At 31.7% G+C, this 17,952-nt stretch overlaps 1 protein-coding gene across 5 annotated transcripts in view; it reads right to left on the bottom strand.

The window, feature by feature from the left end:
* Positions 1-17,952, bottom strand: part of hts (adducin 1-like protein hts) — a 314,291-nt gene that overhangs the window by 249,775 nt on the left and 46,564 nt on the right. The window lies entirely within an intron of this gene.

Here is a 17,952-nt window from a genome sequence, read left to right on the forward strand (position 1 = left end):
TAACGTTGAAAAGATTGCACTAATCGATATATTACACATAGAAGTTGTACAAATATACGTACACATACATATAAAATAAAAATAACCGATTTACAGCAACATGAAAATAATTACACAGATCCTCCACATCCTGATTTTTACAGTAGCAGTTAGTTTGATAGAATTAATTTTCAAATATATGGGATGCAGCTAGTAAAGCGTCGATAAAAAAAGTTTTTAAGAAAATCCGATCTACAATTTTATTCTCTTAATAGGTTTCATCAAAAATACTACATCTGTGCTTATATTTGAGAATACATTTTTAAACAAAATTAACAAAACCTGGCCGCAAGTTTACATAAAATGAAGATCAGCCCAAAAAAAATAATTTCTTAAAAAACCCGATACAAGAAGCGCAAGGCTGATAACGAACGGGCTGTTAATGAAAAGGTCATTTATTTATAATTAATACAACAGAGAGAGAAATAATAAGCTAAATGTTTATTATAAATGTAAATATTACTACCTACGGTTACAATTAATGTAGTCGTACGATGAATAATACCTAAAAAAATAGAACAGTAATAATGAAATCGATCAATTTATCAGTATCCTAAACGGAAACGAAAAGGTAAGAAAACATTTAAAGCGTCCAAACATTTGAAAAGAAATTGTTTAGTTTTCTCAACAAAGTGATGAGCAGTTCCAAGATTTTTAGTAAGTATAAGACAAAAGAGATAGACATTTAATGACGTTATAATAATTATGTATTCAAAACCGTAACAGGACATAAATAACAGTTTATCAAATACCAACAGAATTATAATTACACGTAATAATTTATTCAAGTAATATTGCAGTCTTAATAAGGAATATATTCACAAAACCGACCGCGCCATGAAATATTAAATATTATAATTTTAACAATGTAGAATACATTAAAAAGACAAGTACGTAACCAGCACAAATGTCGCGTACAAAATTTAAATTATACGACAAATCTATATAAAACCTTGCGGATAGGAGACTGCAGTTAAAAATAAACGTTTTAAACAATACAATCATTATGTAATACATAAGCCTGCAATAAAAAGCAAAACGTTTTTAATTCTTTAAATTTCGACTTTTTGAAGTCAGGACCAAATCAAAACCATTTAAGTAAAGGATATTTAAAATTACCATTAAGTTAATTAAGTTTTTAATTTTTAGTGTTACTTTTACTTACATAAGTACGAATAGTATTTCAAAACGAAACGATTCCGGTAAGGATATAATGTGACTCGAAAAAAACGGCTTTAGAAAAACAATAAAAATAAACGGAGAGATATATATATAAATAAATAGATACATAATCTACTACCGAGCGTAGGCTAAGACTTACTGGAGAGCAAAGCATATTTATTCAATTATTCTTTACCCGAGGTTATCAACTAATTATCTGACATTTTTAACATCAAGCCGCGAATAATTTCATTGTAACAATCCAATATTAAGCGATGTTGATATAATCTAAAAAAATATACCTGCAAATCGTCTACGTACTCGATAAAATTTTTTATTTAAAAATCCCCCGCTTAAATTATCTGAGGGGAAAACTGACCGAACGAAAAAGTTCTACATAATATATAAATGAATCGTCAAAACTGAAAAATCAGGTGAAAAGTAAAGCTTAAAGATGCATGAAAAGAAGATGCAACCTTTTTTTGAAGTCTGTTAGCAAATTGTCTATCTTTCAAAAAATAACCTCAGTAATATAACAGGCTAATTGAAATCTCTCCTGAAAAGAAGTCGGCTAACAGTAATATAATTATTAGAAACTGTAACTTATAAGAAAGACGTCGATGCGCTCAACACAAAGAAATGTTACATTAACGTGAAAGTAAGACGTTTGAAAAAAGCATCTTGGTATTCATAATTAATTCTTACGATGTATAATCCCGAAAAAAGCTTTAATTCCTAAAACGTTTTTAAATAAAATAGTAGGATAGAAAATTACCGTAAATTTCGTCATAGACGAAAGATGTTTTCATCACATTCACTTCATCAACCTGAGAGTGCGGATTTCACAATCTAAAGATAAAATTAAAATCCTACAAGCATATAAAGTATAATTTCATTACTAAATTACTAAAGTATTATTTCATTACTAAAGTAAATTTCATTCATTTGAGCAAACTGGTTTTGGTTATCAAAGATAAAAATTACGCGTTATAAAATTTAAACTTTTTAAAAATAGCAGCCTATTATTTACTTTCATACCAATAAACACATCTTACTTTTATACTTCTACTTCTCTTTTTATTTTATTTTTCATTCTTTGAATTAATTTAATTTATTCCGCATGTAAACTTTACTTTTTGCGGTTTTAGGTCCGTGATAACATTTCACCCCCGCAACAACACACTAACACCGTATAAATAAGCTTATATCATGAGAGATAAATATTTTAGCGTACGAAAAAGGCAAAGAACTTTTTGATTTTGGGATTCGAACTCAGAATCTTCCGAATAAAACCGAAATCAGAAACGTTCAACCACAGTATTCATTGTTAAAAAAAGGTACGATATTAAAAAATAATCAACCGACCGATGATTGTACATACAGTTATAATACAGAAATACATAATACTGCCTAGAAGTTTTAAATTTTTTAAGAGACAAGGATAAATCCGCTGTCGATAAATCACAAAGAAAACAAAGTTCACCGAACTAAGAAAGAAAAACATTCTCAGCCAACGGTATATAAAGAGTAATGTAGCTGCTACCACTGCGCCCAATTCCATATACTTTTACCGATACTGAAACAGAGCACTGTTACAAGAGAGAGTAATCCGCTCCTGTATTTTAATTTCGCTAAATAGAATTTCAACAAAAGAAGACCTCCATAGCTTTATTAATTTCACCAAAATTTCTAAATACTAGCTCACTAAGGAAATAAGGAACATCCCAAAAAGATGAAAAAGCGGCTATTCTGTGTTATTAATACTTTACAGACAACGCCTTACTGCCTTAAAGCACAATTTATTTTTGTTAGAAAATACTGTAGTGCATATCTTTTTTAGCTCAGTAAAGTTTAAATATAAAATCTAGCTGATGTACACTTAATTTTTACATAAAATGTATCTTTGTAAAACACAAACTATTTTTTTACCAGGATAACTAAAATTTTCTATGTACATCGCTAATATTTCACTAAGACTAACGGCATAGGTAAGTATATATATATATATATATATATATATATATATATACATATATAAATTTCGTAAAACGCGTTTGTAAACTAACACAGGCGTTACTTTCCACATATAATTAATAATCCGACTGATAGCAGGAAAGTTTCTTTTATTTATTCAACAATTTGGTAAACAGTGACCTCGCCTATTATCTAATTTATTTAACAAATTAGAGCTTTAAAAAAAATTTCAATAAATAAAAATTAACATTAAAATGAAGTACAGAACGGAATTGTCAAATGTAATTGATTGCGGAAGGTTTAGACCGGCGATAAAAATAATCTTACTGTGTTAGCAATGATGTAAGCAAAGTTCTCAGAAATACCGGACACGTAACCGATTAATAACTATCAAGCACGGACGTACTTCCGTTAAATTCTCATCGATCATTTCACCAGCTCTAATTAATTGGAAGGATTACAGCGCGTCGATATTTTAGTAATTGGAAGCGTTTGCGACAGTAATGTTTCACCAGAGATATCATTGTAATGAAGTTAAACAGACTAAAAAACAATTGTTATATACGTTATTAAAGAGATAATGGTTGTAATATGAATAGTATTGTATTAGTAGTATAAAAAAAGTCAGTAAGAAACTGAAAGACACAATGTGGGAATGGCCTCAAAGAGGCAAACATTGGGATTAAAGGCGAACTAAATCGTGAAAGGGCGAAATATCTAATGCGTAACTCTTGGGGAGACAGACTTTACAGTCTGTCTCGCCAAGGAATTTTTGCTGCGGTCACTACCACAGCAAAAATCACGTAAGAAGTGAAGGGAAGGCCTTACAACCTATAAGGAAATATGGTATAGCGCGAACCAACGGTAACTCTCACGGGGTGAACTTCTTCTCCATCTATTGGCAACAAGAAAGCGGTACGAAGCATATCGCCTAACGTATTGAAACGGAAAATGTTATTAAAACTATCACACATACTTTTCGCTTAACAACAAAAACTTTAATGCAACATTTCACAAAAATCTATAAACAATGATAAATATCGTAATTGCAAGATCAGTAACCTTGATAGATTTCGAATAAAATTCGAAATCAAATTTTGATAATTTGTAGCGCCGACTCTACTTTTTCAACTGAAGAGCCGGATCTTTATTTCCGATGCGTCCTATCTGTCGTTGAGGTATTCATTTAGATAGCGCCGAACATCTAGGTGTCGATGGGGCGGCGAGCTCCATCCTGTTTGAAAATGAAGACTTGTGAATCTTCATTTAGTTTAGGGAAAACCAGATTTTCAGCAAGTCCTGATAGGTTATTCCAGTAACGGTGTGTTCCGCAAGAAAGAATGGTCATTAAACATTTGTTTGCGATAGGGCACGTAACACATTAACCTTAAGGGAATCTCATGTTGCAGTGTGTCATAGGTATTTTTTAGAGCCCGTATGCGAACATTGTGTCTATTCTCTTTTCCGCTGAGATGGAACGTCGCTTATGGCTAAATATTTAAAGCGAAAGCAAAGTGTCATCTTCCTTGTTTTGATCACAAAATTCAACACGCTCTAGTTTGTCACCTCCACTAAGAAACTGTAAAGTTAAATAGGCGGTACGGCTTGAAAAGTAAACGACGCCTCAAAACACGCCAGAGAGTCGGTTAAGGTATTCCAAGTTCTCTGCTCGCTCTAAGAGTTGATTTTCTTGGGCTTCGTACAAAGCTTTCTTCAATTCGTCTCATGTTCTCCCTGCCACACGCGGTCGGCCCGTGCTCTTGCCTTTACAGACCCCCTGTTTGTTCAAATCTTCCTTGTTGGAAGAGTCAGTGTTAAAATCGGAGACTAAAGGCACGCTTCACTGCAGTTGCCAACCGAGATTTGCCGTACTCGAGAACCCAGAAAACCTGTTTTGCACTGTAACCATCTTACTCACAACTGACACGTAATGGCGACGCAAGCACTCTAGCGGCGTTTACGCAACTACATGCGCTCTAGCGATATTATTCGAAATTTTCGGCCCTAACTACTACGTAGACCAGTCAGATACAACGTATAGTTCAGTAGATATAATTTAAATGCAACACCAAATTTTTTTAAGAATTACTTAAATGTATAGATCTTCTATTTTTGTAAATAAATTTGCGCTCACTAGAAGGATATAAATATATCCAATCCAAAAGCGAGCCCATCATTAATAATTATATACTAAATCGAATCCATCATTTAGAATTTCCCTGTACATTCTGTGGATAAAATGTAGTCTGTGAAAGAAATGCAAGTACATAGATTTTACGTGAATGTACGAGCTAGTTACTTTGAAGTAAAAATTATTTCGCTACGAAAAAATTATAATGCCTAACACAAAATAAACTATAATAAATTATAACCGATATACCAGTCAAACGTAATCTTACGTTCAAAACTAATTAAAATATTTGTACAGTCGCACAAAATTGTACTTTAGTTTAAGGAAACGCTTCAGAAAATAACTACTTTTGCTTTTTTCGTTAAAAAGTACTACTTCCTCAACAAAGAAAACTATTATTTTTCTGTTACACGAACTCTTGTCCCGACTAAGGGCATCATAAATGAACGAATATAAGACCTTGTTTAAAGCTACTCTAATTGAGCCAGCTCAATTATAAGTCGCATCTGGAAAAATTAAGATTAAATTTTTGAGAGAGACTTAACAAAACAATTATAATCGTGCAATTTTTCGTGAACTAATATAATATTAGAAAGATAACAAATTTTTAAATGTACTTATTAAAAAGTGATATACTGCATATGACAATTAAAAAAACAACACTTCTATAAAAAAATTATTTAATTGAAGGAAAAATGAATTCCACCGGGTTAATTTTACATTTAAAAATAAAACCCATAATATAACATAACAAAAGGTAAAACAAACTATTTGTTATTACAGATGGCTAAACATGCACCGCTGCTTTCAACTGTTAAAAAACCTCCCACTCTCAGCGGTATAAAACAATCGTATACCCATTTTTAGGACACTAGAACTGAGCTCAACCATGTATAACAATTCAAACAGCTCCCAGAACAAAGAAAAAAAGGATCATAATTTACATAACTAATAATGATTCGATTCGTCGATTGTAAAACTTAGTATACAAATTTTTTTTACGAATAATTACTTAAATATATAATCTATTTTTGTAAATAAATTTAAGCTTACTAGAAGGATATATCCAATCCACCTACATTTAATATACTTAAGTGTATAGTATTCTCTGCCAACGAGTTGTAAGGTTGAGTTAAAAAAATAGCTTTTTTAAATACAACACCAATAAATTTTTATTTATTTTCAATTCAAATTCTTTTTTAAAAAACAAGGAAATGAAAAAAGTATCCTTCTTTGTACTTTTCTCCCATTTTTACAACTTTATGCCCATATGAAAAAAATTATGTTCTTTTTGACAAGCTGAACAGAAGTTAACTGAAGAAGAAAAATGTATGCAATGCTGAAAAATGCAATCATTTATAAAAAATAAACGAGAGTTTTGCATTAAATCGGGCGATGCAACTTCAATTCTACAAGGCTTTGTTAAAAATAAAAAGTACAGTAATTGTAACGGTATTTCCCCTATGCAGTAGTGGATTTAAAACGATTTTTTTCCTTTCATTTCCAACTCGACGTAAAATGACTATTTTTCATTTCTTTATAAATTTTTCTAATTCAGAATTACATAAAGTGTTTAATAACTGGACTACCGGTTATCATAAAATACCCAAATTAGTTAGGACGATCAGAAAAAATTAACTATTACGAAATTAATATTTTAGAATTTTGTTCTACAAAGAGAATTAAGTCGTGCTTGATTGAAAGGCTAACAGATTTTTTTCTTGTAAGACAAATTCCAATATTGAAATGAAATTGCATAAATTATATCAGAATAGTGATACGGGAATAAAATGAGATCACCTTACCACCTTCGAGCTTAATACCACTACGCGAAACGAGATGTGTTAAGCGTGAAAATCACCGGCAAAGATAGCAAAACTTAAAAAAAAAGAAAAGATTAAATAAAGATTGAATTCATAAATTTGTACGACTTAACCGAGTGCAGGTTGACTGATATCATCACAGACAATATTAGAATACAATAAATTTAAAATGGTGATTACCTTGACGTTTTAAAAGATGTCAATAATAAAATATTATTATACTGCAATTTCAGGATTTTAAAACAAAAATGGCCTAAGAGTGCTTTAATTAGGTAGTAATATCAGCTTACATCATCGGCTTATTAATTATACATCAGTAGAAAAAAAACCACTGCACTAATTCTTCACGCTTGAAGAATTCATAAAAATTCCGATGACAAAGTACGCATAAAAAAAATTAATAAAAATCAAACATAGTATTACAGTTATCATATAAAGCTTTTGCTTATGCAAATTCGGGATAATGGAAAAATTACAATAAGACTTTGAATACATTTAAAATTGTATTAATTTATTTATATATATATATATATATATATATATATAAATGAAAAAAAAAGACGTCCTTTCCCAATTATTTTATTTGACCGCTACAAACTCTTATACAGACTAGATTATGAGTTAATTTTTAAAATTATAATAACTTCCGGTCTATTGAAATAAATCTATATAAATTAATTTTTCAGATTTTTTTACGGGGTGCTCTGTTTTTCGAAGGATGACTGATTTCTTAATGTTATTTCATTACACCGTTCCCTTTGTATAATTGAAATCTATACATTCCTATTTGTAATTAAAGACTTTTGATAAAATTTCGGTTCGGGATATCGAAATGACAGATTATTATTATTTATGATATTTCTCTCACATTTTGTGATCTAACAATGGCTTCTACGCCTTCATGAAAAACGCGTTTTAAAAAATAATCTTCTCTTGGCATCTTTAACATCTAAACAAAAATTATTCTTAAGAACAAGTCTTGCAGAAATTTGCAACCTATTCGTAGAGATATAAAAAAAAAAACAACTATTCTTTCCTAACAAAAATACGCTTTTGAAGATTAATTCGCACAAGATTCTAAGGGAAAATACGAAAGATATTTGCATGAGAAATATGTTAAATCCGCGCGGAATTTGGAACAATGTCTTTACCTTTTGAATACGAGAAACTAGGTTGACACAAAAAAGTCGTTAAGCATCAAATGATGAATTTTTATTTCAAAAGAAAAAAACATTGCGAGACCAGTAAAATGTGACAATTCGGTTAATAAATTTATACAAATCGCGAACCTATTTAGAGCAAAAAAAAAAAAAACTTTTTTTTGAAGAATACTACGTAAAAGGGAAGAATAAGCACATTAAACTGAACGGAAGAAAAGAACAACTATGGATGTGAATATCAATGAGCGAAAAATTACTTGAAAAAGAAAAAAAAATTGTCAGTTAAGTGTCTACAAAACGAAAACTCATTCATACAAAATATTTAGTCACTCTTCAATATTCTTTTCACACAAATACACTTCATAAATCATTATCGATTCGGTTTAAACATGAGTGAAAGAAATGCAAATAATCAAATCCATTGTTACAGACAAAAACTTACAATGACCGTTATCATTATTATTATAGTAAAAAATTTGGTTTTTTGTAAGATATAATTTTTCTGGCTCGAACACGAAACGAATACGTGTTGATTGAATACCGGATCAGATAATGTTGCTTTACGTATCGTTATATGATCCAATCTTTCCAATGATTGAAAGGAAAAAAACAAAGTAGGAGGGCAAAAGTTACAGTCGCTTCTTAAGAATTAATGAAGTTCACGAGAAAGTATCTTCAGAGAACAGAAGAATGTATAAACTAGAGCTTGAAGTCGCACCATCGACTAGAACAAGAGAAGATCAACAGCATCGAAAGCGACACCCAGACCGCTTCACTCCTCAACTTAAGATTCCAAGGCCACCAGAAGTTCCAGGAAGGGCCTGGAATTTTTAATTGGTCGACGTAAAACCCTTAATCATACCCGTGCTGATCCCATCGTGGGTAAAAGTCATTTCCGGAAGCAGTTTGAAAGGGACGGGCACCCGTAGCCAAGGGAAACTTAAGTTTTTTTTCTTCGGGACGGTTCCTCCGCGGGTAGATCGTTTTTCTCGATATCCATCTTTAATCTTTATAGTGATCCCTTCTTCCTAGCTTTCGGTACCGTGAGGGTAAATTTGACCCTACTAGAGCCATCCAGTAGTACTCGGTAGAAAATCCCGCTAATCAAATTTTTACTAAGTAAATTCTGATAAAATAATTTTATTCCTTTAAGTTTATTTAAAACAGACAGCATAATAAAATGTTTATCTAATAATTAATTCTTCATCGATATCGCTTAATTTAATAATATTCATCTTTGAGCGTCGAGCGTTTTACCTTTAGCCTGTTATGGTTATTTCAAAACCGGTTTATTATCAACACGTTTCGTTCCCCTTCTTGAAAATAAGCTATTAAAATGTTGGATTCGGTAACGGTATCTAATTACAAATAATAAAATGTATATAATTTTTAGAATCTACCTTTATTGGCTCGCAATGCAGTCACATAACAATCAAAACAAGCCCGACATCAGTTTCTTTACAAATTTTACAAAAGAGGGAAAATTTTAAGAACATTTACAAAAATTAAAGGAATTCAAATAAAATTCAGGGTAAAACCGTAGTACGGAACTCCAGCGCCTGCGAATTGAAATCGATAATTAATTCCAAAAGAATTCAACAAGAATAATGTATAAATAACGCTTACGTCATCTATTTATATAAATCGTTAAAGAACAAATGAATTCCGCAATATCTGTTCAGTTAAATACGAATATCTTGTATAACCGATCGGCACTTCAAGGAAGCGATTAAAATGTCTTAACCGCGATACAACAGATGAAGAAAATTTCAATTCTGTTCTTTTATAAATAAAGGTTAAAAAGAAAATTGCGTATTATTGAAAGCCTAAACAATTCATTTATTGCAGACGCACACAAAAAAATACGATAGGGGAAGGAATGGTTGGTGGGAGGGAGTGGAGAGAGAGAGAATATACTGCATACAAATATAAAATGCTAATTGCCTAAAAAAAAATAAACCTACATGATGTGATGTAATTAAGAAAGACCAAATGCAATGCAGATATAGAGGAATACTCAAACAGAACAATTCGATTAAGATCATAATTACAGTATATGCTAATAACTATAATAAATAATAGTAATTCTATTATTAATAATACTGTACGATCTTTTTTTATCCGATTACCATAAATAAATTTTATTTCTGTAATAATAGCTATTTAACTAGAATAAAATATAATAAATTAGACATTGTTTCTCAATTAAATTAGCATAGCAATAACATCGCATTACATTAAACACGAAAATATATTAGCATATAATAAAGAACTTTCTCTTCTAAAAACTAACTATAAAATACATCCATTACAACAATACATTACTTGTTTCTTGGAACACCAAGAACATTAACAAAAAAAATAGTAATAAAATTAGTACTTAAAATAACTTTAAATCTAATTTAACGGTAAATACTTAAATCTAAATAAGCAATTGCTTTCGAAAGAATAAAACAAACAGGAAATTTCCGCATTTAAAATCAAAACGAAAATCGTTTCGCAATTCATGAAAATTAATTCAAACGTAAGCAAACGACAATTATTATTTTACAGCGTTATCATTATTATAAACCACTACTATCTCCGTTTGATACTTTAATTAATTTATACAAGAGTCGCGGCGGCGTCCATATGTCGCGACAGTATTTGATACGCTTTCTACAATACTACGTAGATCGTTTCTGATACGTTCAACAATAATTACCTGCGTAAACTGTTACGTATTCTATTAAACACTGATCGACATAATCCGGCACAACGTTCGTTTGAAAATAAATTTTGCGTACACGGTATACAGAACATTACTACTTAATGTAAAGAATAATCCCAGGACATGATTTCCCAAAAATAAAGATAAAATCATAAATACCCGTCATTAAATAACAACAACAAAATTTCATTTACAACACATTACACACATCAAGCGTCAAAATTATATCGGTTTTTTTAAACTCTAATCGGAATTAGATTAAAATATTACATTTTAAAAGATAGGAATTCCAGCTTCATTTAATAGGAATTTTAGACAGTAGTTCCGGCTCCGTATAAGAGAGCCTCTTTAGATCGTCTTCCACATAACAGCTTATATTTAAGCTTCTTAAAATAATTTAATGAAAAGACCAAAACCTGTACGAATTCCTGGAAAATAATGTACAAAAGATGCGATAAATTAACACATATTATTACGAATAACCTGAATAATAATAAACTTCAATTTTATGAAATCCGTGGTGGACCGTCCGTTGAAAGTTTTCACAGGCTATTTAATAACAGGAAATAAATCCTGGAGAACAGCATCGAATCTCTACGGGATTATGATTCACCTCAGGGCGCAGAACTCTCGCTCTTGCTATAACTAATTTACGTGACATAAATAAAAAATTAAGGTCGATAATACGTTCGTCATATCTTGTGCTATTTTATTCTCAGGAAAGTCTTGGGACGATGTTTTCCAAAGGGCAGAGGGTATGCTTTTCAAATTTTACGGTAGTGGTCTTACCGATGAGGAGGTTATAAGTGCCGCCGGCAAACCTAGTAGACATTTGAAACAGTTTGACAGACGGCAACGCCGAGAGCGTGAACGAATAAGAAGCCGTCGCCTCCAAAGGAGAGTAGACGCGGTAAGGAGGTTTTAGATTCTGGCTCGGATTCTGATGCTCGGCTAATGGAGAAACATTTCGGACCTTCCACAGGCCAGTCAAGACGGGTGTTGCCGCCCGTGAAGGTTAAGAAACTAGATATAGCCGGTTTAAAAATACAGAAACCAGAAACGCAAATGGCCTCTGCCGATCCCAACTCTACTGAAGGGATGAAGAGACTTAGATAAATATTTAATGAATTATGCGTTGAAATTGAGGAATTTGTCGGTAACACCAAGAATGTTAAAGAGTGCGGCGTACGTGCAGGCATGTGTTTGTAAATAACGATACCTTCATCTCCTTGGTTAAGCGAACGGAAAGATTACAGTTTTCATTGAAAGGATGGGTGAATAGGCTCAGCAAGTTTCACTATCTGTTAAGAAGTCGATGTCGCTTGCAGAAAAAGAAAGGAAGCCGCCTAAGATAATCCTAGTAGATAAACCGGAGAATGTTTCTTCTTGCAGAAAAAGAAAGGAAGCCGCCTACGATAATCCTAGTAGATAAACCGGAGAGTGTTTCTTCTAACGAGTTCAAGGATGAAGTTACTCGTGAACTTGAAAGAAAGTTGGGTCTTCACGTTGTTAGAATAAAAGAAAACTAAGAAAGTGTAAGTATCTTGGTTAACGGTAGCCAGATCGAAAATAAGATCAAGCAGAATGAGGGGATAAAAATTTATCCTGTTAAGGCTGTGGCAATTAGGCCACTTAAGCCGAGCGTGATTGTTTACGACGTCCCCAGAGAAACGGATGAGCAGGGCTTTGTGGAGGCAAAGAGGACACAGAATACAAAATGTTACGCGGATGAATTTAAGGACGCGTTTAAGATAGTTTTCCGCGCAGGAAAACGGTGAAAGTAGTAATGTGCATTATGTAGTCGAGTGCTATAAGCAGCTTAGAGCTGCTTTCGCTGTAACAGAGCGAGTTTTTGTTGAATAGCAGGCATACAAGAACCGGGATCTTCTCAGAATCAGCCGGTATTCCAAGTGCTCAGGACTTGGGGCACGTGGCAAAGATAAAGAGCTGCTCTTTCTGTTGAAAAGACGGTCACCTTATGAAGGATCGTCCACTTCATAAACTGTGTTCGGCTTGGGATATAGGCCCAACACAGTAGTCGGTACGATAAGTGTCCGCATATAAACGTGCGACGGGATCAAGGATATAATGTTGAATTTGAAAGTTGTAATTTACACTCGGCATACGGTGACAATGTAATTTAATAGGCGTTTAGTAGGACGAAAACGAGGCCAGCAGCGGTGGCGAATTGCATTGAAGGATACGACTGGGTCAGTATTTGTGTATCGGCTTAAGTAGCAGCGCCCGAAGAAGCCGGAGGCTTTGAATGTGGAGGGGACATCTATGACCGGCAAGTGCTGCATCATGATAAAGTCCGAGGGCATTTTGAGGACTTCATGGCTAGGAACTGCAGGGTTGGTGGGTTACCGGAATAGTCCAAGGTAGGTATTTTTCAAAACAATGTTTCTTAACATACTAACTTTAAACCGGGATAAACCCAAATATATAAAAAAAATTTCCCAACGATACTGGCCAGCCTACGGATAATTATTTTATCTGAATTCAGGCAGCATGTTGTAAAGCGGTTCATGATACTATAAGTTATTGCGATAGTGAATAATAAAAGCTACGACAATAAAATATCTGGGTGTCATGACAGATCAGACTCTCAAACGGCAATCCCTGTCAAATTTTTAATTGATTAAAACATTTAATTTATCGGTTTCGAAAAATAAATAAATTAAATCTTTTCACATAATTGAATTTATATACTATGCATATGCTCATTCATTGCTAAATTATTGCACAGAGGTTTAGGCGGGGCATTTGATACTTGTTTAAATGAACTTTTTACTGTGCAAAAGTATATTCTTACAGCAGCGTCGAAGTAAATGTCGCCAATATTCTAGCAAACAAATTTTAAAGAAACATGTGTCCTAACAATAAAGCAAATGAACGTAAAGAATTTAATTATGTTTATAAATCTAACCTTAAAGGATTATTTATACAAAATGTATCGTATCGTTTACGACGTGAAGTGTGTTCCATTATTTTGAGAGTTTTCATGAATATGTGTAGGAAAATATTTCATTATGGACATCGTAAACAGGTATCAATAGGAGTTGAATTTATATTTTGCAGATAAATTTAATTCAATTTTAGGAAACTATTGGAATTGTATAAATTTATTTCAAAATAAATTTTATAAAGTTTTCTGGATAATTTTGCAGTTATTCGATTTGCATCTATTTTGAACTCATGATTTTATCGTCGAGTGAAATTGTAGCCTAAATTGTACGTTGATATTATATTTATTTATAATTATATTTATAATTGTTTTACTGCGAGTGGTAACTATAAATTATAATTATTTTCACTCGATATCGACGTTCAAGTTCTCTATTGCTAGTGATCCCGAATTGAAATCTATTACAATTATGAAATCCAGTTTGTAAATCGACTGATACGTGTACTTTTTCAAATACAATTTATAATTTAATTTAATATTGCAATATTATTTTATTATTATTGGAATATTACTGTATTATTTGGAGGGAATAAATACTTATTCAATTATCCATCTAAATTTTAGCTTTAATAACTAAGGTTGAATGCCTACTACTTTTGTTTGTAATCTATAATATGCTGGATTACATCAATTGATTTATGTACGTTTAAAACGTAAAAGAAATATAATTAAACAAAAACGTAAATTATGCAGATCGGTTAATGAGAAAAATGATGTTTGATAATATTTTCTCTTGCATGATTCTGAGCCCGTCCCGAAAATGAAGAGATGAACGTTATTCAAACTACTATTTACTGGTAGCAGGATTGCCATCACGTTTTAATTTCTTTGTAAGTACAATAAATTTATTTACAAACACGACTGGCTTTCAATTTTAATTATTATTTTATTGTTATTTTGTTATTTTATTATTTTTTTATTATTATTTTATTTTAATTATTTTAAAATTATGGCGAGTACTAGGGATGTATAAATGACAAATCCCGAGTGAGAATAACTGAATAATTTTCATCTTAACTATTTGTGCTTAATTTACATCTAACGAGCGATAACATGTTTAAAACTTATAATAATTAACGGATTACATCGAATATAACTTAAGAATTAAATTAGATGAATCTCGAACGGAAAAAATAAGATAAAATAAAAACTTCATTTACGGTTCATTTGACCTAAGAGCAGAATCGTACATCTACACCCAAATAAAAGTCAATCTTCTTTAGCCGCAGTACTATTTTTTCCCCACACGAATAATTAATACTTATTACAGGCCGCTTTAGCAGCGCTATAAGATCTTTTTTTCCTGTTTAGCCTCCGGTAACTACCGTTTAGATAATTCTTCAGAGGATGAATGAGAATGATATGTATGAGTGTAAATGAAGTGTAGTCTTGTACATTCTCAGTTCGACCGTACCTGAGATGTGTGGTTAATTGAAACCCAACCACCAAAGAACACCGGTATCCAAGATCTAGCATTCAAATCCGTGTAAAAATAACTGGCTTTACTAGGACTTGAACGCTGGTACTCTCGACTTCCAAATCAGCTGATTTGGGAAGACGCGTTCATCACTAGACCAACCCGGTGGGTCAGCGCTATAAGATCTGGCAACAATATTAATGACTTAAAACGCTGTTTCTAGAATAATCGTAAACACGATGTGAATAATCCGCGTGGTAATTAATCGATAAAATACAATCGGCAAAAGCATATTTTATCTTAATATACTCTACATACTTTGGTACGCCCCCGTCAAACAACAAAATATTGCCCGTGCATCGATCGCTTATTAAATAACTACGGTAGAATGTTAAAAAGAAACGAACTAATAAATACATAACTCTAAAGCTCTCTTGCATTAAATTATTTTCATGTTACTCTACGTTGTTATGAAAATTTTAACTATTATGTTTATAAAATGCAACCTGTTATTTACAACATATCGCATTAAACACAATTGAAAGTATACTGTTATTTTCGTATTACATAAGCACAATTAAAAACAAAACTGATGCGGCCATTAAATAAAACAAAACAAAATTCCTCATTAAAAGAAGAAAAAAACATTCAGGCAAGGAAATCGTTAAAAATAGAAGAGATTAAACGAACGAACTCAAATACAGCAAAAAATCTTCCCGGCAATTACCTTGTAAAGCAATCTATAATACTGCAAAAGTTAAGAAAGCCTTGGCAGACGTATAGGATAGGTTATCCGTACAATAAGCTTATCTATCTAGACAATAGAAGCCGAAAGACAATGCGTACATGACTTGTCATTAATAAAACATGCAAAAATAATCCACGGAATGCAACTAATTAAAAACACTACTAATGCAATGGTAATGTCAATACTGAAAGGAAATCAAGGAAGGAAATAAAAATTACCGATGGATAATACCGAAAAACAAATACGAATCGAATCAACAAAAATAATTCTCGATGAGTAGTTCAGATCTTGAAAGAAAAAAACAATTAGTACACCGTTAAAACTTTAAAACCATTAAAAGAATTAAATTAAGAAAAATTATTCTAGTTGGAAGGTATCATAAAAACAAAACAGACTCAAAAAAATAATCCAGACTAAAACACACAAAGTTATATTTTTTCCAATGTCTTTAAAAAAATTTAAATTTTAGAAGACAGCGGCAAATTAAAAACAACCTAGTAATATTTAATTTGGCATCACCTTCAAAGTGGGGTAATTTAAAAAGGACTGAAAAGTATTCATTTTTGATTCGGTTTGTTTCTGAAATAGATTTTTAAAAAACGATTCCCAGAGGGTATAAAAAGTTAAATATTAAACTTACGTCAATGTAATGAATTATATCGGAAGAAATAAAAAAATCTGCGATTCTTCAATACTGTCAACGTAATGTTTGTTAAAAAAACTTTCACTTACCTAAATCTGGCTAAAACTTACAACGAACCACCATAAGAACTTCGTCTACAAAAATGAATATCTTCGAAATTGATTTCAATTTTTATATATATATAATTAATTAATTAGGCGCGGATCAAATTTAGAACCCCGTTTTTTTTTTCAAGTGTTAAAAAGTAATCAATCGTACATCTTGTCTTATCTCAGCGATTACGTTAGCCCCAAAATTCACAATAAACTTTGTACATACGTATCCAATAGGCTCAAAGATATATCTCATGATTTTTAATCACGGTATACGAATTTAGCCTACACCGATTAGATTGTAAAGATGGCGTTCAGATCGCATAAAGAACGTTCACCTTCTATGTATAAACTGGGTCAATAACAAGGCGGCTAAACTATTAACAATAACGACAGTGAACCGATCTTCCACAAACGTTACTTTTCATTTTAAAAAAAAACTGCTCATCTCTGATCGTAAAACCTGTGTAACATTAATTGATAACGGTTTGTAACACACGGTCTTACACAGTCATTCTCGAAACAGTATCGATAATCGACCGAACTACAAATTTGAATACAAATGTATTCAAATCTAATTAAACGTAATTAGTTTTAATCAAACTTTAAAATTTTGAAGTGAATTCGGCTGATAATCAATAAGGCCTCATAAATTACTTAAGAAAAATTCATAATGTTTTTTTTTTCATCAGAGAATTATATGTGAATGACAAGAACATCAACAATTGTTATAAGAAGTACATTAGATCAAATGAGTTTATAAGACCGCCTAATTGTAATTAAAAGAGCTTAATGTTGGGAATGAGATCAAAACGTAATAATAGAACGGTAAAAAAATAAATAACTGCAAGGTATATTCTACATGCACCGTAAGCAAAACGCGTCTGATGCATATCTATTTATAAGTATAATGAGTCACACAATGGTTTTCATTTTCATTTCTGAGAAGCGGGTCTACGAAATCCTTACAAGTAATAAAAGACTACAAATTATGAAAAAAACTTGCTGTAATAAACTATATTACAAGATAAACCAGTACGGCGGCTAAAATTTGGCCAAACCCGATTTAACATTCGACACACAAAA

The sequence above is a fragment of the Lycorma delicatula genome, chromosome 5 (genome assembly GCF_047948215.1).
Source record: "Lycorma delicatula isolate Av1 chromosome 5, ASM4794821v1, whole genome shotgun sequence".
NCBI lineage: Eukaryota > Metazoa > Arthropoda > Insecta > Hemiptera > Fulgoridae > Lycorma > Lycorma delicatula.